The following is a 646-nucleotide window of genomic DNA, read 5'->3' on the forward strand; positions in this document are numbered from 1 at the left end:
TACATAGATAAAATACTGATAATGATATGGACTGTGGTCAGCTAAGGATTTACATTTGCATTGTGTACATTTGTCATGTATGCAAAGTGCATTTTGATATACAGTATTTTAATTTTATCAGTGGTGGGCTGTCAGGGCCAGCAAGGCCTTCTCTGCTGGCCTAACATAAATCATGATCATAAGTTGATAAAAGTTCATTTAACTTTTAATTTACTTTTCCTAAATACATAAAAGCATACTTCATATTCTCTTCATGTCATATATTAGGCTTCTTCCAGTGTTGTTGTTTTTAGGTTAGAGTTTTTATTCCAATCAGAATTCAGCTAGCTGCTGCCAGGCTGTATGAAATCTGCCTCGAGGCCTTCAGAATAAACAACGTGGGCGTCTGTGCAATGTAAACAAACAGGCACATACAGCTGATAGACAGTTGCGATAGCCAATCAGATCACGAGTTGTTGACATTAGGCCTTCTAGCTGGCCTCACGTTGAACGTAACATATATGAGTCCTGTGATTGGATACTCGCTTACCACCGTAAAACAACAAGAAGTTGAAGAATGCAGATCAACCGATTAGCAGACAGTAGTGATGTTCGATACCACCAATTTCCTTTCCGATCCGATACCGAGTAAAATTTGGGCTGGTAT

The sequence above is a fragment of the Cynoglossus semilaevis genome, unplaced genomic scaffold, assembly GCF_000523025.1.
Source record: "Cynoglossus semilaevis isolate Cse_v1.0 unplaced genomic scaffold, Cse_v1.0 scaffold299, whole genome shotgun sequence".
NCBI classification, from domain to species: Eukaryota; Metazoa; Chordata; class Actinopteri; order Pleuronectiformes; family Cynoglossidae; genus Cynoglossus; species Cynoglossus semilaevis.